Source organism: Bufo gargarizans, chromosome 1 (assembly GCF_014858855.1).
Source record: "Bufo gargarizans isolate SCDJY-AF-19 chromosome 1, ASM1485885v1, whole genome shotgun sequence".
NCBI lineage: Eukaryota > Metazoa > Chordata > Amphibia > Anura > Bufonidae > Bufo > Bufo gargarizans.
The window spans coordinates 696451809-696477088 of record NC_058080.1 but is presented as its reverse complement, the minus strand read 5'-3'; the positions used below and the strand labels follow the sequence as shown (position 1 = coordinate 696477088).

Sequence of the window (25280 nt, the reverse complement as noted above, 5' to 3'; positions counted from 1 at the left end):
GGAATTTCTATAATGGGCCGTCTGTTCCGTTCCACAAATTGCGGAAGGCACACGGGCGTTATCTGTGTTTTGTGGATCCGCAATTTGCGGAGGCCTAAACCTGTACAAACCTTTTAAGAAAAATCCAAAAAGTCTTCACCTAGAAATCCATGAACCAACAAGGTGTCTGCATGTTCCTCTCCCTTGAAGAAAATGTTATAAATGAGTACAACTAATAGTTTTTTTCATTGGTGACAATGATGGGCCACCACAAGGATGTTCTCATCTGGTTTTGTCACCTAGTTTTGTTGCTGAGCAGGAAATTGTCTACATCTACTCTAGGTCACTAGTGGTGCAAACTAGGGAAGTGAGAACAGAGCACAAAACCAGAGACAAAAATGTAATTCATCTTCAGTTAAGGACAGACTATTGAAAAGGAGCATTTGTATGAACGATTGTTCTGGATAACTGGCCGATGTAAAGGTGCTACCAATCACTCGATGAATTAGCAGATCATCGTTTATGGACAACAAATTGTCCTGTGTAAACAGTGATCTGCTCCCCAGAAACCATGAATCGCTATGGGGATGAGTGATCATAGTAGTGATTGCTCCTACAGAGATGAATGCTGCATGTAAATGATCAGCAATTATCAGGAACTAACGGTTGGCTCCCAATAATTGCCTTGTCAGTCGGACCATAAAAAGGGACCCTTAACAAATTTACAGGTAAACCAAGGGGTGAACTGTATCTATTTTTAGCACTGACCACATCACACGTGTCCTAGCCGCAGAACCTGAGCTGTACAGCTTTATAAGGTCACTCTGTATATTAATGGGTAAGTCTTCTACTGTCCTGTGTACCCAGCAGAGTGAGTGCTTGTGTTGTGAAGGGTTTCAGCAATGGAGAAATAAGGGCCCTTGTTCTTTCGATCCATCAAAATTACAGCAACAGGCAACATTTATGCAGGCGCTGGAGACTAATGAACAGAAATATTACAAGCAGCTCTTTCACACATACCCGACAGTACAAGTGGTAGAGGAACTCCAGACATTTACAGAGAGACCCCTTGGGAGGCTCTGCTTGGCAATCCCTGCAATGTCAGATTGATAATTGTACTCGAGTGAGATTCCCTGTTTGATTATAGGGACCTCTCGCCCTTATTACTGCCAGCGTTATAAAACTGCCTGTTGTGTGAGTCGAGGAGCTGATGAATGGGTCAGCCATTGATGGGCAGTGTAAGGGGAGGACTGAATGGTTCCACAAACAAGGCAGAATTGAGGATGATCAGCTTCTTCGAAAGAGGAAAAAAGTGTGGGAGAGAGATGAAAGAACATGGAGATGAGATCCTGGAATATGTTATAATAGCAGAAATATTTAAAATCGGCACACAAATCCCTGCTTTGTTTAGTCTCGTGACAAGGTTGACTTTTTTTTGACTGTACAAAAATGACTCATGAATAGAAGCATTTTCTAGAAACATGATTTTGAAGAAACCACAACTTTATCTTAAGAAAGTTATGCAAGAATGATGGGGGTTTTTGGCACCCTAGCCCCCCCCCCCCCCCCCAACACACACACTTTACCGGACCTTTAAATGGAAGATTACTTACCTGCATCCCGACGCTGGCTCCCCGCTCCTACTTCTCCTGGCCTGTGATGCTCCGCTGGGCTTCTTCGATGCAAGCATCCTGTTTGACATCAATGCAGTCAATCAATGGCCACGGAAGTGACCGGCTGCCCTTACATGATTACAAATGGTCACATGACGTAAGGAGATCTGGTATCCGCCGCAGCCGGTGATTGTTTGTGGAAATGTCAAACTGGATGTTTATATTAAGGGAGCCCAGTAGAACATTGCAGACTGGGAGAAGTGGGAGCGAGGAGCCAGCACCGGGATGCAGGTAATTAATCTTCCATTTACAGGTCTGGCAAAATGGGAGGGGGGGTTTGCAACCCGGTCCTCCCATTCTTGCACAACCTCTTTAAGCATGATTACTCAGAATCATGAACATAAGGCCTCTTTCACACGGCCGTTGCGGAAACATGTGCGGGTGCGTTGCGGGAACACCCGCGATTTTTCCGCGCGAGTGCAAAACATTGTCATGCGTTTTGCACTCCCGTGACAAAAATCGCGCATCTTTGGTACCCAAACCTGAACTTCTTCACAGAAGTTCGGGCTTGGGATTGGTATTCTGTATATTGTATTATTTTCCCTTATAACATGGTTATAAGGGGAAATAATAGCATTCTGAATACAGAATGCATAGTAAAATAGCGCTGGAGGGGTTAATTTTTAAAAAAAAATAATTTAACTCACCTTAGTCCACTTGCTCGGTAGCCGGCATCTCCTTCTGTCTTCATCTTAGCTTTGTGTAGCAACAAGGACCTTTGGTGACGTCACAGTCATTACATGATCCATCACCATGGTAAAAGATCATGTGATGGATCATGTGATGACTGTGACGTCACCAAAGGTCCTTGTTGCTACACAAAGCTAAGATGAAGACAGAAGGAGATGCCGGGCTGCGCGAGCAAGTGGATTAAGGTGAGTTAAATTATTATTATTTTTTTTTATCCCCTCCAGCTCTATTTAACTATGCATTCTGTATTCAGAATGGTATTATTTTCCCTTATAACCATGTTATAAGGGAAAATAATAATGATCGGGTCTCCATCCCGATCGTCTCCTAGCAACCGTGCGTGAAAATCGCACCGCATCCGCACTTGCTTGCGGATGCTTGCGATTTTCACGCAACCCCATTCATTTCTATGGGGCCTGCGTTACGTGAAAAACGCACAAAATAGAGCATGCTGCGATTTTCACGCAACGCAGAAGTGATGCGTGAAAATCACCGCTCATGTGAACAGCCCCATAGAAATGAATGGGTCGGTATTCAGTGTGGGTGCAATTCGTTCAACTCACACATCGCATCCGCGCGGAATATTTGCCAGTGTGAAAGGGGCCTAACTGTGGGTTCCATGCAGTAGATGCAAGATGAAAACAGGATTGTATATACAGTACAGACCAAAAGTTTGGACACACCTTCTCATTCAAAGAGTTTTCTTTATTTTCATGACTATAAAAGTAAAGAAAAACGAGTGGCCATCATTACTTTAAGAAATGAAGGTCAGTCAGTCCGAAAAATTGGGAAAACGTTGAAAGTGTCCCCAAGTGCAGTCACAAAAACCATCAAGCGCTACAAAGAAACTGGCTCACATGCGGACCGCCCCAGGAAAGGAAGACCAAGAGTCGCCTCTGCTGCGGAGGATAAGTTCATCCGAGTCACCAGCCTCAGAAATCGCAGGTTAACAGCAGCTCAGATTAGAGACCAGGTCAATGCCACACAGAGTTCTAGTAGCAGACACATCTCTAGAACAACTGTTAAGAGGAGACTGTGTGAATCAGGCCTTCATGGTAGAATATCTGCTAGGAAACCACTGCTAAGGACAGGCAACAAGCAGAAGAGACTTGTTTGGGCTAAAGAACACAAGGAATGGACATTAGACCAGTGGAAATCTGTGCTTTGGTCTGATGAGTCCAAATTTGAGATCTTTGGTTCCAACCACCGTGTCTTTGTGCGACGCAGAAAAGGTGAACGGATGGACTCTACATGCCTGGTTCCCACCGTTATGCATGGAGGAGGAGGTGTGATGGTGTGGGGGTGCTTTGCTGGTGACACGGTTGGGGATTTATTCAAAATTGAAGGCATACTGAACCAGCATGGCTACCACAGCATGGCTACCACAGCATCTTGCAGCGGCATGCTATTCCATCCGGTTTGCGTTTAGTTGGACCATCATTTATTTTTCAACAGGACAATGACCCCAAACACACCTCCAGGCTGTGTAAGGGCTATTTGACCATGAAGGAGAGTGATAGGGTGCTGCGCCAGATGACCTGGCCTCCACAGTCACCGGACCTGAACCCAATCGAGATGGTTTGGGGTGAGCTGGACCGCAGAGTGAAGGCAAAAGGGCCAACAAATGCTAAGCATCTCTGGGAACTCCTTCAAGACTGTTGGAAGATCATTTCAGGTGACTACCTCTTGAAGCTCATCAAGAGAATGCCAAGAGTGTGCAAAGCAGTAATCAAAGCAAAAGGTGGCTACTTTGAAGAACCTAGAATATGACATATTTTCAGTTGTATATAATTCCACATGTGTTAATTCATAGTTTTGATGCCTTCAGTGTGAATCTACAATTTTCATAGTCATGAAAATAAAGAAAACTCTTTGAATGAGAAGGTGTGTCCAAACTTTTGGTCTGTACTGTATGTGTCCTTCCTTATCTGTCTCTTGGTTCATTGGACATTCAGAGATGAGTGGTTTGCTTTACTCTGTGGGGTGTTATGAGTAAGGCAAAAGTTTTTCATCTCATTCACTCATCTCATACATATTAGAAACATAGAAACATAGAATGTGTCGCCAGATAAGAACCATTTGGCCCATCTAGTCTGCCCAATATACTGAATACTATGAATAGCCCCTGGCCCTATCTTATATGAAGGATGGCCTTATGCCTATCCCATGCATGCTTAAACTCCTTCACGGTATTTGCAGCTACCACTTCTGCAGGAAGGCTATTCCATGCATCCACTACTCTCTCAGTAAAGTAAGACTGCTGGTATCCAGGGAAACAGGGGAGGGGGCACCACCTTTAACTCACCCTTGGCCCCTTTACCTAACCTTGACCCATAACAAAAGACACCGACAACTGTATCATTTTATTGCTGGGTGGTGATCGGCCACAGCTTCTTTATTAAAGCGGCAAACCTTAATAAACCATAATATCAGAGCGGTATGCCAAAGGCTGGACTCCCAGCGGGCAAGTTAAACCGTAATCATCAGAACGGTCTGCCAACCGCTGGACTCCCAGCGGGCAGTTATGCCATCTGCTACCACCATATCTCCGCTATAATCAAATGCCGCCACGGAGGAGACCCGTTCTCCCAACGGAGCTCCGGCCACCACCCAGCAGAACAGAGTCTGTTTTAGCTCTCCTACAGGCCAGAAAAGGAATTGTCCCAATTAACACCCAAGAAGAAGACACTATCAGGTCCCATTAAAAAACCAAGGCCAATAAGGCCCGTGATGAGAACATAGTCCAACCACTTTTGAAATCACTAGTCAAACCATACATGAGTACAGTGTACAGTTCTGTTTCCTGTGAACAAGGCAGACATAGCAGAGCTGGAGAGGGTTCAGAGGAGGGCAACTAAAGTAATGACTGGAATGAGGGAACTACAGTACCCTGGAAGATTAGAAAAATAAGGGTTATTCACTGTAGAAAAAGATGACTGAGGGGAGATCTAATAACTATGTATAAATATAACAGGAGTCAGTACAGAGATCACTCCCATCATCCATTTATCCCCAGGACTGTGACAAGGGGAACACTCTCTGCGTCAGGAGGTAAGAATGTTTTTTCACAACATAGAAGAGGATTCTTTACGGTAAGAGCAGTTAGACTATGGAACTCTCTGCCTGAGGAGGTGGGGATGGTGAGTTCACCAAAAATTCAAGAGGGGCCTGGATGTATTTCTGGAGCGTAATAATATTACAGGCTATAGCTTCTAGAGAGGGGTCGTTGATCCAGAGGACTCTAACCACTATATAGCTGCATCTTCCCGATAACGGTGCCGAACTACCGCCCCTTGATCTCTACCTTTGTATAATATTCATAACACCTTCCATATATGGCCCAGAACAAACCACCCGGGAGATAACCACCAACTACCCTACTACCAACTTCCTGAAAAAGAAAGGGATCATCATATGTCAGGACACATTAGGTCCAGAGCTGTGGAATAGACAAAGGGGCATTACCACAGCGCGGGTCACCAGCATCACCGCGCCTCCGGCTGAACTCTATACCAACCACCTCCGGAAGAAGTTGTGACCACCTGAATTTCTGTATCCCTTTCCAAAAGATTTCCACCTGGCCTGTGTTCCTCTCTCCGCACCGCACAGAAGATATACGAAACGCCATGAACGCAATGAACCTGAAAGAAAAAACAATTAGCCCGAGCCTCAACACACACAAGAGGATCGTATAACTAGCCACAAAATAGTTATATTTCATCCCCAAATTTTTTTCTCTCTTTTTTTTTTTTTTTTTTTTTTTTAAAGACCAAGGTAAATTGTCAAACCGCCTGGGGGAAACCAACCTAAAGGGAAAAACAATTGGAGCCCCACCATGCGTGAAGTCATTACCGAATACCAACATACCGACCAGCTGGACCGAAACCGGGCGGAGGGGAGGTACACACCCCTTTATATTAACTGGATCAACATGTATAGATGGACCCCAATCCCGAGTACTATTACCCCATACAAAAATTCTGGAATAACAACCCCCCGCGCAGTGCGGCCTTGAATGAAGAGACAAACACCTTGGAGAAAATATCAATCAGCCAGAACAGAAGGATAAAGGAGACGGGACATGGCTATCCAGACTAAATACTCCCTAACTATACCCGCATCGCCTATAGTATAATGAAACGATACATGCAAAATAATGCTTGGAGGGTCACCATGCCAACCTGTGAAGTCCTGTCAAGAGGACCAGTCAGTGTGTCTGACCTCATCAAAACCTAGATCTGAACGGAGAATAAAAGAGTGTAGTTTTACTGGAATTGTGTTTGTATCAAGGTTCTACCCTGAGCGATGTATACGAACGGACATGGTTATCCGCTACTGGCTTACCATCTAGTTATACCTGCGATTACTGATCCTGCAATATCCACTCAACAAGGGGCAGCCCTGCTTCATACAAACCATGCGGCACCAGTATACTAATACCGCCCTCCTGGCAACGAACCCAGCTGGACCATACAAATTAATTACTCATTGCACTACTTCTGACGACCACCGTAGGAATCCATTTAAAGGTGGATTTATCGCTAGAGAGCCATTGTGCTGAGGGCGATTGTGCCACATCTTTATTACTTATATCTACATCTTCCTTATTTCCCCTGATGAATCCGGTCACATTTGTATTGGAGGAAACGCGTTGGGAATTCTAAATCTTTTCATTTTTGGCTAGGGATGAGCGAACTCGAACTGTATAGTTCGGGTTCGTACCGAATTTTGGGGTGTCCGTGACACGGACCCGAACCCGGACATTTTCGTAAAAGTCCGGGTTCGGGTTCGGTGTTCGTCGCTTTCTTCGCGCTTTTGTGACGCTTTCTTGGCGCTTTTTGAAAGGCTGCAAAGCAGCCAATCAACAAGCGTCATACTACTTGCCCCAAGAGGCCATCACAGCCATGCCTACTATTGGCATGGCTGTGATTGGCCAGAGCACCATGTGACCCAGCCTCTATTTAAGCTGGAGTCACATAGCGCCGCCCGTCACTCTGCTCTGATTAGCGTAGGGAGAGGTTGCGGCTGCGACAGTAGGGCGAGATTAGGCAGATTAACTCCTCCAAAGGACTTGATTAACTGATCGATCTGCAGCTGTGGATCATTGAGCTGCTGATCCTCAATTGCTCACTGTTTTTAGGCTGCCCAGACCGTTTGTCAGTCACATTTTTCTGGGGGGCCATTTTGTGTCTTGTGGTGCGCCAGCACAAGCTGCGACCAAGTGCATTTAACCCTCAATGGTGTGGTTGTTTTTTGGCTAAAGCCTACATCAGGGTGAAGCTGTCACACCAAGTGCATTTAACCAGCAATAGTCTGTTTATTTTTTGGCCATATACTACATCAGGGGCAAGCTGCGCCTGTCACCAAGTGCATTTAACCCTCAATAGTGCGTTTGTTTTTTGGCTAAAGCCTACATCAGGGTGAAGCTGTCACACCAAGTGCATTTAACCAGCAATAGTCTGTTTATTTTTTGGCCATATACTACATCAGGGGCAAGCTGCGCCCGTCACCAAGTGCATTTAACCCTCAGTAGTGTGGTTGGTCAAGCTATCACACCAAGTGCATTTAACCAGCAATAGTCTGTTCATTTTTTGGCCATATACTAAATCAGGGGCAAGCTGCGCCCGTCACCAAGTGCATTTAACCAGCAATAGTCTGTTCATTTTTTGGCCATATACTACATCAGGGGCAAGCTGCGCCCGTCACCAAGTGCATTTAACCCTCAGTAGTGTGGTTGGTCAAGCTGTGACACCAAGTGCATTTAACCAGCAATAGTCTGTTCATTTTTTGGCCATATACTACATCAGGGGCAAGCTGCGCCCATCACCAAGTGCATTTAACCAGCAATAGTGTGGTTATTTTTTGGCCATATCCCAGTCTAATTCTGTCACTAAATCCATACCGGTCACCCAGCGCCTAAATACTAGGCCTCAAATTTATATCCCACTAAATCTCTCGTTACCGCTGTCCTGTTGTGGCTGGGAAAGTTATTTAGTGTCCGTCAAAGCACATTTTTTGTTCTGGGTTGAAATACAATTCCCAATTTAGCAATTTAAAAATTTAGTGGTTTCTGCTGTATCAGAGCTATTTGAAATCTATCCCTAAAAGGGTATATAATATTCAAGGTGCACATAGGGACATTCAGAATAACTTCACACACCCGCTACTGTGCATTTCCAAGTCTAATTCTGTCACTAAACCCATACCTGTCACCCAGCGCCTAAATACTAGGCCTCAAATTCATATCCAGCTAAATCTGTCGTTAGTGCTGTAGCTGGGCGAGTTATTTAGTGTCCGTTCAAGCACATTTCTTGTTCTGGGTTGAAATACAATTCCCAATTTAGCAATTTCATAATTTAGTGGTTTCTGCTATATCAGAGCTATTTGAAATCTATCCCTAAAAGGGTAGATCATATTGAAGGTGCACATAGGGACATTCAGAATAACTTCACACACCCGCTACTGTGCATTTCCAAGTCTAATTCTGTCACTAAACCCATACCTGTCACCCAGCGCCTAAATACTAGGCCTCAAATTTATATCCAGCTAAATCTGTCCTTAGTGCTGTAGCTGGGCGAGTTATTTAGTGTCCGTTCAAGCACATTTCTTGTTCTGGGTTGAAATACAATTCCCAATTTAGCAATTTCATAATTTAGTGGTTTCTGCTATATCAGAGCTATTTGAAATCTATCCCTAAAAGGGTAGATCATATTGAAGGTGCACATAGGGACATTCAGAATAACTTCACACACCCGCTACTGTGCATTTCCAAGTCTAATTCTGTCACTAAACCCATACCTGTCACCCAGCGCCTAAATACTAGGCCTCAAATTTATATCCAGCTAAATCTGTCCTTAGTGCTGTAGCTGGGCGAGTTATTTAGTGTCCGTTCAAGCACATTTCTTGTTCTGGGTTGAAATACAATTCCCAATTTAGCAATTTCATAATTTAGTGGTTTCTGCTATATCAGAGCTATTTGAAATCTATCCCTAAAAGGGTAGATCATATTGAAGGTGCACATAGGGACATTCAGAATAACTTCACACACCCGCTACTGTGCATTTCCAAGTCTAATTCTGTCACTAAACCCATACCTGTCACCCAGCGCCTAAATACTAGGCCTCAAATTTATATCCAGCTAAATCTGTCCTTAGTGCTGTAGCTGGGCGAGTTATTTAGTGTCCGTTCAAGCACATTTCTTGTTCTGGGTTGAAATACAATTCCCAATTTAGCAATTTCATAATTTAGTGGTTTCTGCTATATCAGAGCTATTTGAAATCTATCCCTAAAAGGGTATATAATATTCAAGGTGCACATTGGGTCATTCAGAATAACTTCACACACACCCGCTACTGTGTATTTCCAAGTCTAATTCTGTCACTAAACCCATACCTGTCACCCAGCGCCTAAATACTAGGCCTCAAATTTATATCCAGCTAAATCTGTCCTTAGTGCTGTAGCTGGGCGAGTTATTTAGTGTCCGTTCAAGCACATTTCTTGTTCTGGGTTGAAATACAATTCCCAATTTAGCAATTTCATAATTTAGTGGTTTCTGCTATATCAGAGCTATTTGAAATCTATCCCTAAAAGGGTAGATCATATTGAAGGTGCACATAGGGACATTCAGAATAACTTCACACACCCGCTACTGTGCATTTCCAAGTCTAATTCTGTCACTAAACCCATACCTGTCACCCAGCGCCTAAATACTAGGCCTCAAATTTATATCCAGCTAAATCTGTCCTTAGTGCTGTAGCTGGGCGAGTTATTTAGTGTCCGTTCAAGCACATTTCTTGTTCTGGGTTGAAATACAATTCCCAATTTAGCAATTTCATAATTTAGTGGTTTCTGCTATATCAGAGCTATTTGAAATCTATCCCTAAAAGGGTAGATCATATTGAAGGTGCACATAGGGACATTCAGAATAACTTCACACACCCGCTACTGTGCATTTCCAAGTCTAATTCTGTCACTAAACCCATACCTGTCACCCAGCGCCTAAATACTAGGCCTCAAATTTATATCCAGCTAAATCTGTCCTTAGTGCTGTAGCTGGGCGAGTTATTTAGTGTCCGTTCAAGCACATTTCTTGTTCTGGGTTGAAATACAATTCCCAATTTAGCAATTTCATAATTTAGTGGTTTCTGCTATATCAGAGCTATTTGAAATCTATCCCTAAAAGGGTATATAATATTCAAGGTGCACATTGGGTCATTCAGAATAACTTCACACACACCCGCTACTGTGTATTTCTAAGTCTAATTCTGTCACTAAACCCATACCTGTCACCCAGCGCCTAAATACTAGGCCTCAAATTTATATCCTGCTAAATCTCTCGTTAACGCTGTCCTGTTGTGGCTGGGAAAGTTATTTAGTGTCCGTCAAAGCACATTTTTTGTTCTGGGTTGAAATACAATTCCCAATTTAGCAATTTCATAATTTAGTGGTTTCTGCTATATCAGAGCTATTTGAAATCTATCCCTAAAAGGGTATATAATATTCAAGGTGCACATTGGGTCATTCAGAATAACTTCACACACACCCGCTACTGTGTATTTCTAAGTCTAATTCTGTCACTAAACCCATACCTGTCCCCCAGCGCCTAAATACTAGGCCTCAAATTTATATCCTGCTAAATCTCTCGTTAACGCTGTCCTGTTGTGGCTGGGAAAGTTATTTAGTGTCCGTCAAAGCACATTTTTTGTTCTGGGTTGAAATACAATTCCCAATTTAGCAATTTCATAATTTAGTGGTTTCTGCTATATCAGAGCTATTTGAAATCTATCCCTAAAAGGGTATATAATATTCAAGGTGCACATTGGGTCATTCAGAATAACTTCACACACACCCGCTACTGTGTATTTCTAAGTCTAATTCTGTCACTAAACCCATACCTGTCACCCAGCGCCTAAATACTAGGCCTCAAATTTATATCCTGCTAAATCTCTCGTTAACGCTGTCCTGTTGTGGCTGGGAAAGTTATTTAGTGTCCGTCAAAGCACATTTTTTGTTCTGGGTTGAAATACAATTCCCAATTTAGCAATTTCATAATTTAGTGGTTTCTGCTATATCAGAGCTATTTGAAATCTATCCCTAAAAGGGTATATAATATTCAAGGTGCACATTGGGTCATTCAGAATAACTTCACACACACACACGCTTCTGTGCATTTCCAAGTCTAATTCTGTCACTAAATCCATACCGGTCACCCAGCGCCTAAATACTAGGCCTCAAATTTATATCCCGCTGAATTTGAATACAATACATTGGGCCAAATAATATATTTGTTGTTGTGGTGAACCATAACAATGAGAAAAACATCTAGTAAGGGACGCGGACGTGGACATGGTCGTGGTGGTGTTAGTGGACCCTCTGGTGCTGGGAGAGGACGTGGCCGTTCTGCCACATCCACACGTCCTAGTGTACCAACTACCTCAGGTCCCAGTAGCCGCCAGAATTTACAGCGATATATGGTGGGGCCCAATGCCGTTCTAAGGATGGTAAGGCCTGAGCAGGTACAGGCATTAGTCAATTGGGTGGCCGACAGTGGATCCAGCACGTTCACATTATCTCCCACCCAGTCTTCTGCAGAAAGCGCACAGATGGCGCCTGAAAACCAACCCCATCAGTCTGTCACATCACCCCCATGCATACCAGGGAAACTGTCTCAGCCTCAAGTTATGCAGCAGTCTCTTATGCTGTTTGAAGACTCCGCTGGCAGGGTTTCCCAAGGGCATCCACCTAGCCCTTCCCCAGCGGTGAAAGACATAGAATGCACTGACGCACAACCACTTATGTTTCCTGATGATGAGGACATGGGAATACCACCTCAGCATGTCTCTGATGATGACGAAACACAGGTGCCAACTGCTGCGTCTTTCTGCAGTGTGCAGACTGAACAGGAGGTCAGGGATCAAGACTGGGTGGAAGACGATGCAGGGGACGATGAGGTCCTAGACCCCACATGGAATGAAGGTCGTGCCACTGACTTTCACAGTTCGGAGGAAGAGGCAGTGGTGAGACCGAGCCAACAGCGTAGCAAAAGAGGGAGCAGTGGGCAAAAGCAGAACACCCGCCGCCAAGAGACTCCGCCTGCTACTGACCGCCGCCATCTGGGACCGAGCACCCCAAAGGCAGCTTCAAGGAGTTCCCTGGCATGGCACTTCTTCAAACAATGTGCTGACGACAAGACCCGAGTGGTTTGCACGCTGTGCCATCAGAGCCTGAAGCGAGGCATTAACGTTCTGAACCTGAGCACAACCTGCATGACCAGGCACCTGCATGCAAAGCATGAACTGCAGTGGAGTAAACACCTTAAAACCAAGGAAGTCACTCAGGCTCCCCCTGCTACCTCTTCTGCTGCTGCCGCCTCGGCCTATTCTGCTGCTGCCGCCTCGGCCTCTTCCTCCGCCTCTGGAGGAACGTTGGCACCTGCCGCCCAGCAAACAGGGGATGTACCACCAACACCACCACCACCACCTCCGTCACCAAGCGTCTCAACCATGTCACACGCCAGCGTTCAGCTCTCCATCTCACAAACATTTGATAGAAAGCGTAAATTCCCACCTAGCCACCCTCGATCCCTGGCCCTGAATGCCAGCATTTCTAAACTACTGGCCTATGAAATGCTGTCATTTAGGCTGGTGGACACAGACAGCTTCAAACAGCTCATGTCGCTTGCTGTCCCACAGTATGTTGTTCCCAGCCGGCACTACTTCTCCAAGAGAGCCGTGCCTTCCCTGCACAACCAAGTATCCGATAAAATCAAGTGTGCACTGCGCAACGCCATCTGTAGCAAGGTCCACCTAACCACAGATACGTGGACCAGTAAGCACGGCCAGGGACGCTATATCTCCCTAACTGCACACTGGGTAAATGTAGTGGCAGCTGGGCCCCAGGCGGAGAGCTGTTTGGCGCACGTCCTTCCGCCGCCAAGGATCGCAGGGCAACATTCTTTGCCTCCTGTTGCCACCTCCTCCTTCTCGGCTTCCTCCTCCTCTTCTTCCACCTGCTCATCCAGTCAGCCACACACCTTCACCACCAACTTCAGCACAGCCCGGGGTAAACGTCAGCAGGCCATTCTGAAACTCATATGTTTGGGGGACAGGCCCCACACCGCACAGGAGTTGTGGCGGGGTATTGAACAACAGACCGACGAGTGGTTGCTGCCGGTGAGCCTCAAGCCCGGCCTGGTGGTGTGTGATAATGGGCGAAATCTCGTTGCAGCTCTGGGACTAGCCAATTTGATGCACATCCCTTGCTTGGCGCATGTGCTGAATTTGGTGGTGCAGAAGTTCATTCACAACTACCCCGACATGTCAGAGCTGCTGCATAAAGTGCGGGCCGTCTGTTCGCGCTTCCGGCGTTCACATCCTGCTGCTGCTCGCCTGTCTGCGCTACAGCGTAACTTCGGCCTTCCCGCTCACCGCCTCATATGCGACGTGCCCACCAGGTGGAACTCCACCTTGCACATGCTGGACAGACTGTGCGAGCAGCAGCAGGCCATAGTGGAGTTTCAGCTGCAGCACGCACGGGTCAGTCGCACTACAGAACAGCACCACTTCACCACCAATGACTGGGCCTCCATGCGAGACCTGTGTGCCCTGTTGCGCTGTTTCGAGTACTCCACCAACATGGCCAGTGGCGATGACACCGTTATCAGCGTTACAATACCACTTCTATGTCTCCTTGAGAAAACACTTAGGGCGATGATGGAAGAGGAGGTGGCCCAGGAGGAGGAGGAGGAGGAGGAGGAAGAGGGGTCATTTTTAGCACTTTCAGGCCAGTCTCTTCGAAGTGACTCAGAGGGAGGTTTTTGGCAACAGCAGAGGCCAGGTACAAATGTGGCCAGCCAGGGCCCACTACTGGAGGACGAGGAGGACGAGGATGAGGAGGAGGTGGAGGAGGATGAGGATGAAGCATGGTCACAGCGGGGTGGCACCCAACGCAGCTCGGGTCCATCACTGGTGCGTGGCTGGGGGGAAAGGCAGGACGATGACGATACGCCTCCCACAGAGGACAGCTTGTCCTTACCCCTGGGCAGCCTGGCACACATGAGCGACTACATGCTGCAGTGCCTGCGCAACGACAGCAGAGTTGCCCACATTTTAACCTGTGCGGACTACTGGGTTGCCACCCTGCTGGATCCACGCTACAAAGACAATGTGCCCACCTTACTTCCTGCACTGGAGCGTGATAGGAAGATGCGCGAGTACAAGCGCACGTTGGTAGACGCGCTACTGAGAGCATTCCCAAATGTCACAGGGGAACAAGTGGAAGCCCAAGGCCAAGGCAGAGGAGGAGCAAGAGGTCGCCAAGGCAGCTGTGTCACGGCCAGCTCCTCTGAGGGCAGGGTTAGCATGGCAGAGATGTGGAAAACTTTTGTCAACACGCCACAGCTAACTGCACCACCACCTGATACGCAACGTGTTAGCAGGAGGCAACATTTCACTAACATTGTGGAACAGTACGTGTGCACACCCCTCCACGTACTGACTGATGGTTCGGCCCCATTCAACTTCTGGGTCTCTAAATTGTCCACGTGGCCAGAGCTAGCCTTTTATGCCTTGGAGGTGCTGGCCTGCCCGGCAGCCAGCGTTTTGTCTGAACGTGTATTCAGCACGGCAGGGGGCGTCATTACAGACAAACGCAGCCGCCTGTCTACAGCCAATGTGGACAAGCTGACGTTCATAAAAATGAACCAGGCATGGATCCCACAGGACCTGTCCGTCCCTTGTCCAGATTAGACATTAACTACCTCCCCATAACCATATATTATTGGACTCCAGGGCACTTCCTCATTCAATCCTATTTTTATTTTCATTTTACCATTATATTGCGAGGCTACCCAAAGTTGAATGAACCTCTCCTCTGCCTGTGTGCTAGGCCTAAATATATGCCAATGGACTGTTGCAGTGGTGGCTGACATGAAGCCTGATTCTCTGCTATGACATGCAGACTAATTCTCTGCTGACATGAAGCCAGATTGTCTGTTACGGGACCTCTCTCCTCTGCCTGGGTGCTGGGCCTAAATTTATGACAATGGACTGTTGCAGTGGTGGCTGACGTGAAGCCTGATTCTCTGCTATGACATGCAGACTGATTCTCTGCTGACATGAAGCCAGATTGTCTGTTACGGGACCTCTCTGCTCTGCCTGTGTGCTAGGCCTAAATATATGCCAATGGACTGTTGCAGTGGTGGGTGACGTGAAGCCTCATTCTCTGCTATGACATGCAGACTGATTCTCTGCTGACATGAAGCCAGATCGTCTGTTACGGGACCTCTCTGCTCTGCCTGTGTGCTAGGCCTAAATATATGCCAATGGACTGTTGCAGTGGTGGGTGACGTGAAGCCTCATTCTCTGCTATGACATGCAGACTGATTCTCTGCTGACATGAAGCCAGATCGTCTGTTACGGGACCTCTCTGCTCTGCCTGTGTGCTAGGCCTAAATATATGCCAATGGACTGTTGCAGTGGTGGGTGACGTGAAGCCTCATTCTCTGCTATGACATGCAGACTGATTCTCTGCTGACATGAAGCCAGATTGTCTGTTACGGGACCTCTCTCCTCTGCCTGTGTGCTAGGCCTAAATATATGCCAATGGACTGTTGCAGTGGTGGCTGACGTGAAGCCTCATTCTCTGCTATGACATGCAGACTGATTCTCTGCTGACATGAAGCCAGATCGTCTGTTACGGGACCTCTCTGCTCTGCCTGTGTGCTAGGCCTAAATATATGCCAATGGACTGTTGCAGTGGTGGGTGACGTGAAGCCTCATTCTCTGCTATGACATGCAGACTGATTCTCTGCTGACATGAAGCCAGATTGTCTGTTACGGGACCTCTCTGCTCTGCCTGTGTGCTAGGCCTAAATATATGCCAATGGACTGTTGCAGTGGTGGGTGACGTGAAGCCTCATTCTCTGCTATGACATGCAGACTGATTCTCTGCTGACATGAAGCCAGATTGTCTGTTACGGGACCTCTCTGCTCTGCCTGTGTGCTAGGCCTAAATATATGCCAATGGACTGTTGCAGTGGTGGGTGACGTGAAGCCTCATTCTCTGCTATGACATGCAGACTGATTCTCTGCTGTCATGAAGCCAGATTGTCTGTTACGGGACCTCTCTGCTCTGCCTGTGTGCTAGGCCTAAATATATGCCAATGGACTGTTGCAGTGGTGGGTGACGTGAAGCCTCATTCTCTGCTATGACATGCAGACTGATTCTCTGCTGTCATGAAGCCAGATTGTCTGTTACGGGACCTCTCTGCTCTGCCTGTGTGCTAGGCCTAAATATATGCCAATGGACTGTTGCAGTGGTGGGTGACGTGAAGCCTCATTCTCTGCTATGACATGCAGACTGATTCTCTGCTGACATGAAGCCAGATTGTCTGTTACGGGACCTCTCTGCTCTGCCTGTGTGCTAGGCCTAAATATATGCCAATGGACTGTTGCAGTGGTGGGTGACGTGAAGCCTCATTCTCTGCTATGACATGCAGACTGATTCTCTGCTGTCATGAAGCCAGATTGTCTGTTACGGGACCTCTCTGCTCTGCCTGTGTGCTAGGCCTAAATATATGCCAATGGACTGTTGCAGTGGTGGGTGACGTGAAGCCTCATTCTCTGCTATGACATGCAGACTGATTCTCTGCTGACATGAAGCCAGATCCTCTGTTACGGGACCTCTCTCCTCTGCCTGTGTGTGTGCTGGGCCTAAATATATGCCAATGGACTGTTGCAGTGGTGGCTGACGTGAAGCCTCATTCTCTGCTATGACATGCAGACTGATTCTCTGCTGACATGAAGCCAGATTCTCTGTTACGGGACCTCTCTCCTCTGCCTGTGTGTGTGCTGGGCCTAAATATATGCCAATGGACTGTTGCAGTGGTGGCTGACGTGAAGCCTCATTCTCTGCTATGACATGCAGACTGATTCTCTGCTGACATGAAGCCAGATTCTCTGTTACGGGACCTCTCTCCTCTGCCTGTGTGTGTGCTGGGCCTAAATATATGCCAATGGACTGTTGCAGTGGTGGCTGACGTGAAGCCTCATTCTCTGCTATGACATGCAGACTAATTCTCTGCTGACATGAAGACAGATTCTCTGTTACGGGACCTCCCTCCTCTGCCTGGGTGCTGGGCCTAAATATATGCCAATGGACTGTTGCAGTGGTGGCTGACGTGAAGCCTCATTCTCTGCTATGACATGCAGACTAATTCTCTGCTGACATGAAGACAGATTCTCTGTTACGGGACCTCTCTCCTCTGCCTGTGTGTGTGCTGGGCCTAAATATATGCCAATGGACTGTTGCAGTGGTGGCTGACGTGAAGCCTCATTCTCTGCTATGACATGCAGACTGATTCTCTGCTGACATGAAGCCAGATTCTCTGTTACGGGACCTCTCTCCTCTGCCTGTGTGTGTGCTGGGCCTAAATATATGCCAATGGACTGTTGCAGTGGTGGCTGACGTGAAGCCTCATTCTCTGCTATGACATGCAGACTAATTCTCTGCTGACATGAAGACAGATTCTCTGTTACGGGACCTCCCTCCTCTGCCTGGGTGCTGGGCCTAAATATATGCCAATGGACTGTTGCAGTGGTGGCTGACGTGAAGCCTCATTCTCTGCTATGACATGCAGACTGATTCTCTGCTGACATGAAGACAGATTCTCTGTTACGGGACCTCTCTCCTCTGCCTGTGTGTGTGCTGGGCCTAAATATATGCCAATGGACTGTTGCAGTGGTGGCTGACGTGAAGCCTCATTCTCTGCTATGACATGCAGACTGATTCTCTGCTGACATGAAGCCAGATTCTCTGTTACGGGACCTCTCTCCTCTGCCTGTGTGTGTGCTGGGCCTAAATATATGCCAATGGACTGTTGCAGTGGTGGCTGACGTGAAGCCTCATTCTCTGCTATGACATGCAGACTAATTCTCTGCTGACATGAAGACAGATTCTCTGTTACGGGACCTCCCTCCTCTGCCTGGGTGCTGGGCCTAAATATATGCCAATGGACTGTTGCAGTGGTGGCTGACGTGAAGCCTCATTCTCTGCTATGACATGCAGACTAATTCTCTGCTGACATGAAGACAGATTCTCTGTTACGGGACCTCTCTCCTCTGCCTGGGTGCCGGGGCCTAAATATCTGAGAATGGACTGTTCCAGTGGTGGGTGACGGGAAGCCAGATTCTCTGCTATGGAACCTCTCTCCAATTGATTTTGGTTAATTTTTATTTATTTAATTTTTATTTTAATTCATTTCCCTATCCACATTTGTTTGCAGGGGATTTACCTACATGTTGCTGCCTTTTGCAGCCCTCTAGCTCTTTCCTGGGCTGTTTTACAGCCTTTTTAGTGCCGAAAAGTTCGGGTCCCCATTGACTTCAATGGGGTTCGGGTTCGGGACGAAGTTCGGATCCCGAACCCGAACATTTCCGGGATGTTCGGCCGAACTTCTCGAACCCGAACATCCAGGTGTTCGCTCAACTCTATTTTTGGCTGTACAGACACTGGGAGCAACTTTTATAGGGATAGGACAATAGGGACAGCCATCGATAAGTGGGGTCGCCTCCTCTGGAGGTGATTCTCCCGCATTTAGGCGGGAGACCTCTCCGCTTTTAGGCAGAATCGTAATAGCCTGGTAGGGATATTTATCTCCCCAGCCCCTGCCGTTTCCTACCCTGCAATAGAAAAATCGTTTCATCTCAACTCCTTTTTATCAAGATCTCTGTGGACCTTCCTACTACGCCTTTTTTGTTGTGGTTCATCTCCATACAAAAATCATCAAACCGTGAGTGGGACCCCTGGTCCAAAACCGAGCATACGAGATTGCTTATTTACCCTGTGTCTTATTGTACTTAAGTCCATAGTATCTGACCTATGCAGTTATCATAATTATACACATTATTTTTGTGGGACTTATTTTTAATTAATAATTACTAAAAGTTACGTTTTAAGTAGGATAATTATTCAGTGATACATAGTTTATATTCCTACATTGTATACATATTTTCTACTGTGAATTTCTTGTTTAGAATGGCTAGTTTCTTGTCTGGTCCGATTAACACTGACCAATGGCTGGCTGAGGCCACTCAAGTTTTTTCAGATCAAAATATTGACTGTATAGATACACCAGGTAACCTTAAATCCGTGTTCAAAGAACTATACGTGTGTTACAGGGATAATATCAAATCCTGGTGGGAGACTCAGTCTCTAGAAAATTATATAAAATCTGAAATTGTCCCCAAAGGACTACGTATTTTTATTTCCCCTGCCATTAGATCCCAAACACCAGATCTATTACTAAAGTGGGAAAAAACTCTAACAGAAAGTTCCCTCAACCTCATGCGTTTATTACTGACAGAGGAACGAGTTACCTTGGAAAGAACCTCTGCCAGACTAAACACTGCCATTGAACAGACTCTTAAATTCAAGGAAGATCCTGATTTTTCTAGAAGAGAGAACAATTTACAGATCTCCGTTGAGAGATACCATACCTCTATCAAAGAGAGGAAACATAATCAATATAAAAAAGATCTCCTTGAATTTAAAGAGAAACGGGCATATAATAATCTGGGTGAGAAGACCAAATCAGTAACAAAGGAAATCTCTTCCTCAGAAATAGATACCTCGGACACAGATAGATCTGTTGATTATAGTTCCCGAGGTAAGCCCAGATATAGAGGATCAAAGGGACCTAGAGGTCGCAGGGGAAAATATCAAAAATGGGGAACCAATACCAGAAACGACCCACATACTACATATTCAGAAGCATCATGTTCATCTGGTTCTGGCTTACCATCCAATTTTTTAGGGTCGGGGGGGATCCCGTACGATCTCAGGGACCGACCCCGATCAGCCAAATAGATACATCCCAGAAAGGACAAATTATTAATCTTACCGACTATACCTTTTCAGATACTGAAATGAACATACTTACTAGGGGTACCTCCTTTGTACCAACTACCAGGTACAACTCTTTTTCTTGGGTGAAGGACCTACACTTGTTCTGTCGTAAACTTAAATGGCAGAAATTTTTCAGACACAGTGATTTGGAGGAGAGTGTCAAATTAGGGATTCCATTGAATGAACTTCCTCTGGTCAGAAACCTGGCCGACCTGTTGTCAGAGGGGGAAAGAAAAATAGGTGAAGGTCCTTTTACCAACCTTAAACCAAAAAGTACTAAACTCCCTCCCCCAACAGAAAACAGTTCTATAGACCTATTTTTGACAATAGTAACTAAAGAACTAGAAAAATTGGACAATAAACAGCCCAAAAATGGCTCCAATCTGGACAAAAAGGAAATAGAGGCCATGATGCAAATTCAATCAAACCATGATATTATTTTAAAACCATCCGACAAAGGTGGCAATTTGGTGGCTATGAACCACCAAGAATATAAACGAATGTGTAACACCATTTTTAATGATAAAAACTACTATCAAATTCTTGGGGCTGATCCCACAGACAACTTCACTAGGGACCTTGAAACCATCCTGATAGAAGCCCTTGAGAATAAAGTAATATCCAATGATGAAGTCAAATTTATACTTGCACCATACCCCCAAATTGCCACCTTTTATACTATCCCGAAAATCCATAAAGGACTAAGTCCATTAAAGGGACGCCCCATCGTTGCAGGCATTAATTCCCTCACACAAAATGCGGGTATCTATATTGATAAGATCTTGAGAAATTATGTCACAGCCCTTCCCTCCTATATTAGGGATACGTCCGATCTATTGAGCAAGATAGACGGTATACATCTTGAAGATGATATTCTTATAGCCTCTATAGATGTAGAGGCTTTGTATAGTAATATCCCACATGATAAGGGACTGTGTGCCATAAATCACTTTCTCAGGAGTCGTGGTACACAATATCATGCACATAGTAACTTTGTTCTGAAACTTATGGATTTCATCCTCAGACACAATTATTTCCTTTTTGATGCCCGTTTCTTCCACCAGCTCAGGGGCACGGCAATGGGGAGCGCTTGTGCACCCACTTACGCTAACCTGTTCCTGGGCTGGTGGGAGGATACTGTAGTCTTTGCGGACGAATGTCCTTGGATGTCGAGAATAGTCTTCTGGGGCCGCTATATCGATGATATACTGATATTCTGGGGCGGCCCCAGACGACTATTCTCAGACTTTCTGGCCGATCTGAACAAGAACGATATAGGTATGCACTTCACATGTGAGATGTATGACCAAGGTCTGGCCTTCTTGGATTTATTTATCACTTTACAGAATGGGACTATCATTACAAAGACTCACAGAAAACCTACAGCAACAAATAGCCTGCTTAGGTGGGAAAGCTATCACCCTGAAAACCTCAAATGCGGTATCCCAAAGGGACAATATTTGCGAGTCCGCAGAAATTGCACTACCCAGAAAGATTTCTTTAGCCAAGCTAAAGACCTTAAAACCAGGTTTAACCAAAGAGGGTACCCTGATTACCCCTTAAAAAGGGCCTTCAGGTCGGCCCTGAGTAAAAACAGAACGGATCTTCTGTCACCTAACCCTAAAAAAACAGATACGGATTCCATCTTTCGCATCATTGGGACATATGACACCTGTAGTAGAGAGGTTAGAAATATCTTCCAAAAATACTGGGATATGCTCCTGTTGGACCCAGATATCCATGATATACTTCCATCAAAACCAGCTATAACATATAGAAGAGGTAGATCTTTAGGTGACCGTTTTGTTCATAGTCATTACACAGCCCCCAAAAAAACAGGCACTTGGCTAGATAGAAAACCCCTGGGTACGTACCGATGCGGATCATGTATAGCTTGCCCATACATATATCAAACAAAAAATTTTACAAGTCACACCACCAACAAAACCTATAATATTCGGGACTTTGCAAATTGCAAAACGACTGGGGTAGTGTATCTTTGCATTTGTTCATGTAAACTTCAGTATGTCGGCAAGACAAAACGTGAACTCAGAAGAAGAATTGGAGACCACCTTGGGGACATAAGGCACAAAAGGGACACTACTATCTCTAGACACGTGCATGATCTCCATGATGGAAATCCAAAATGTCTGAAGTTCTGCGTTGTTGAGGTCATTCGTCCATCCCCTAGAGGAGGTGACCTCGACAAGAGAATCTTACAGAAAGAGTCCGAATGGACTTACCGTCTAAAAACTGTGAGCCCCTCCGGACTCAATTAAATTCTGTCATTTAGTTGCTTTATCTGAATATGTTTGAATGGCGTTATTTCATAGTATCTAGTCTTATGTATTATTAATTCTGCCATGCTCTCATCAAAAATCTTTATACTGTCATGGTCTAATTAATATTAAACATGAGAAAATATTCTTCCTGATAACTTGATATACCTCATTGCATTGATCAAGACTATTGTCTATTATTCTTCGGACCACACAAATGAAGGTATCAGACCGCAATAGGTCTACTTTGTAATATCTACATTTCAATGGAACCTCTATCAGGTGCTAGGACTTTATTAGTCGAAAGTATTGACAATATAATGTTCTTCCCTGTTTCCATTTAGTGTTCCACACTATTCAATCCAACCCTCTTCAAAATTAAACTATATATGCTTTATATGATAGTATTATAATAAAATGTTTATTGACTATATATCTTTATATACAAAATAGTCTCTCCTCCATCTCTATATGATATTCTTCATCCTTTGCATATATTTTGCTATTTTTCCACTCTGGAGCGCATATTCTTATGCGCCTCAGCGTCCCGCATGTGTCATTTCCGGTGCATATTACATACTTCCGGTTTCCATGCGGTTCACCCTCGGCCTGCGTTCCACCGCCGGCCAATAGCAGCGGTCGGCGCACGCGACCTGACGCACTTCCGGTTTGCCCGACCGATGGTGGAACGCACGCCGCTCTTCACTCACACCATGAGGTATTTAATTCATTAAATGTTAGTTAAGTTAATTTACTTCAGCATATATATAGAGGCGCAGTTACAGAGAGTTCTCTGGACTGCATTATTCAGTTGGATTTATCGCTAGAGAGCCATTGTGCTGAGGGCGATTGTGCCACATCTTTATTACTTATATCTACATCTTCCTTATTTCCCCTGATGAATCCGGTCACATTTGTATTGGAGGAAACGCGTTGGGAATTCTAAATCTTTTCATTTTTGGCTGTACAGACACTGGGAGCAACTTTTATAGGGATAGGACAATAGGGACAGCCATCGATAAGTGGGGTCGCCTCCTCTGGAGGTGATTCTCCCGCATTTAGGCGGGAGACCTCTCCGCTTTTAGGCAGAATCGTAATAGCCTGGTAGGGATATTTATCTCCCCAGCCCCTGCCGTTTCCTACCCTGCAATAGAAAAATCGTTTCATCTCAACTCCTTTTTATCAAGATCTCTGTGGACCTTCCTACTACGCCTTTTTTGTTGTGGTTCATCTCCATACAAAAATCATCAAACCGTGAGTGGGACCCCTGGTCCAAAACCGAGCATACGAGATTGCTCATTTACCCTGTGTCTTATTGTACTTAAGTCCATAGTATCTGACCTATGCAGTTATCATAAATATACACATTATTTTTGTGGGACTTATTTTTAATTAATAATTACTAAAAGTTACGTTTTAAGTAGGATAATTATTCAGTGATACATAGTTTATATTCCTACATTGTATACATATTTTCTACTGTGAATTTCGTGGACGGGAGTCGTGCTTACATGTCGGGGAGCAACAGACGTCACAAAACCGACACTGACAGAGGGGCTTTGTCGCTTTCTGTGTTTGCTTAGAGCTCTCCCGGGGCCTCAGAGTAACAAACGAACTTGCCTGCCAAGCGGCTCCCGTTACGAGCGCCCTGTAAGCGCTGCAGGGGAAGGGGGCGGGGCCAGGCGCAGTGCTCTAGCTTGCACCATGGGCACTGTAGGGGTCCTGCCTGAAGCAGTGAGGGCTGCGGTGACCCCCTCATGCTGCCCCACATTAGCGGGGGGGGGGGGGGGCACAATAGGCTACAATGGAGGTGGTGTGGAGGGGGGTGTTTTTTTTCAGGGAGTGAGAAGCTGTCTCGCGACCCCCCCTCATGACTAACAATCCTGCCTGGCATGCGCCGCCCAACACCCACGTACCAGAAGCGCTGCAGGGGAGGGGCGAAGCCCCGACACAGCGCCGCAAAACTTCCCTAGGCTGGGCTGGAAAAACTGCGTGCACTCCGCTCTAGACATGCCGGAGGAAGCGGGCAGCTGGGGGATTATGACCAAGTCGGGCGGGGGGGTGGGTACGCCTAGCAGACCTCTGCCCCCCCCGCTGAAGCGCTGGAGCTGCACGCATGCTGTGGCAGCTCCACACAGCACAAAAGCAGGCAAAGGGGAGGAGGATGTCAGGAGAGAGCTGAGGCTGCTCAAAACTGAGCGCAGCTAACCCTCACCCTCCTCATGAAACTCGCTAGGAGGCTTCCTTAAGGGCAGCACCTCCCACGGCATCTTGGTGTAGACAGAGCAAAAGGGTACATACCACACCAATCTGCTTCCACTTGCAAGAGGAAGTGACCAGAACAGAGAGGAGGTATATGTGACCTTCAGGATTTCCTGCACCGCCCCATTCCTGTCTAAGAAGGATCCTTCGTGAATTAACCCTTAATGACCCTAATCTGCAACCTACTTAACCATTACCGAGACGGGGCCAGACTCCCTAAACGCCCTTAGGGGCGCTTGCCATACTTCCTGATATTACTTTTAAACCTTTGCCCCTCTAATTTAAAACTATGTCCTCTTGTAGCAGTTTTTCTTCTTTTAAATATTCTCTCCTCTTTTACCGTGTTGATTCCCTTTATGTATTTAAAAGTTTCTATCATATCCCCCCTGTCTCGTCTTTCTTCCAAGCTATACATGTTAAGGTTCTTTAATCTTTCCTGGTAAGTTTTATCCTGCAATCCATGTACCAGTTTAGTAGCTCTTCTCTGAACTCT

The 25280-nt window shown here is 45.9% G+C and overlaps 1 long non-coding RNA gene across 2 annotated transcripts in view; it reads right to left on the bottom strand.

The window, feature by feature from the left end:
- Positions 1-24845, bottom strand: part of LOC122936482 — a 96929-nt gene extending 72084 nt beyond the window's left edge. The window contains exons 1-3 of one of the 2 annotated variants that reach the window (XR_006389009.1): positions 24827-24845; positions 20281-20458; positions 5808-5983 (exon numbers count right to left, since the gene is read on the bottom strand). This is a non-coding gene — a long non-coding RNA (uncharacterized LOC122936482). The remainder of the gene's footprint in view (positions 1-5807; positions 5984-20280; positions 20459-24826) is intronic. The other variant, XR_006389015.1, reaches the window with a different exon arrangement.
- Between the last annotated feature and the right edge of the window lie 435 nt (positions 24846-25280).